This window comes from Helobdella robusta (genome assembly GCF_000326865.2).
Source record: "Helobdella robusta unplaced genomic scaffold HELROscaffold_14, whole genome shotgun sequence".
Lineage (NCBI taxonomy): Eukaryota > Metazoa > Annelida > Clitellata > Rhynchobdellida > Glossiphoniidae > Helobdella > Helobdella robusta.
Window position 1 is genome coordinate 420,438 of NW_008703782.1, and position 1,057 is coordinate 421,494.

General features: G+C 28.8%; 1 protein-coding gene across 1 annotated transcript in view; it reads right to left on the minus strand.

Annotated features, from left to right (window-relative positions):
• Positions 1-1,057, minus strand: part of HELRODRAFT_168671 (hypothetical protein) — a gene marked incomplete at both ends in the record, with an annotated part of 6,439 nt that overhangs the window by 4,943 nt on the left and 439 nt on the right. The window lies entirely within an intron of this gene.

Genomic DNA, 1,057 nt, shown 5'->3' on the forward strand with positions numbered 1-1,057 from the left:
CTTCATCATCATCATCGCCATCCTCATCATCGTCATCATTATCAAGAGCATCACGACATGGAATCACATCTAAAACCATTTCTGTAATTAATACATGCACTTCTGTACTACTACTACTACTACTACTGCTACTACTACTAGTTCTGCCTAAACTGCTACAGCTGCTGCTGCTGCTACTACTACTACTACTAATACTACCACACAAAACTACTACCAAATAGTAGAAGTATTATTTTAATACAGTATTTTCAGTACTTTTATTTAATACTGTAACTACTACCATTACAAGCACCTACTACTACTACTACTACAACTACTACTACTACCGCTTCTACTACAACTGCTGCTGCTACTATTAAAACTATTCATGCAGTTTTCTAAACTACCAATATTATATTACCATTCTGCTAATATTGACAATATAAATAGTCATCACTATTACCATCATTATAAACAATATCACATACATACATGCACAAACACACACATGCATGTATAAACACATATACATACACACATACCCACTTGCATACAGAACATACATACATACAAAAAAGGCACAAATCTAATCTGAAGCTATTAGATTATTTATTTATTTATTCATTCAACCACTTTTCCATCCATCCATCCATCCATCAGTTCATTTATCCATTCAATTCTACTATGGTCTAGTTTTGTTTGTGTATATATGTATGTATGTATGTATGTATGTATGTATGTATGTATGTATGTATGTATGTATGTATGTATGTATGTATGTATGTATGTATGTATGTATGTATGTGTATGTAAATTTAAAAAAGTAAATATCAATTAAACAAAAATCAGGAAGCTTACATATTAGCACACATGCAATCTGAAATAATGGCATAAGTGTTTGTTGCCATAGTTATTATTACTACTATAATATTATGATTATATTATGATTATTATTATATTATTATTATTCGTGATATGATATAATTATATAAACTAAAATTATAATAAAAATAAACTAAAAATAAGAAAAAAACAGGTAAAAATTCCCTAACCAACAAACTCCATAGAGATAGTATTT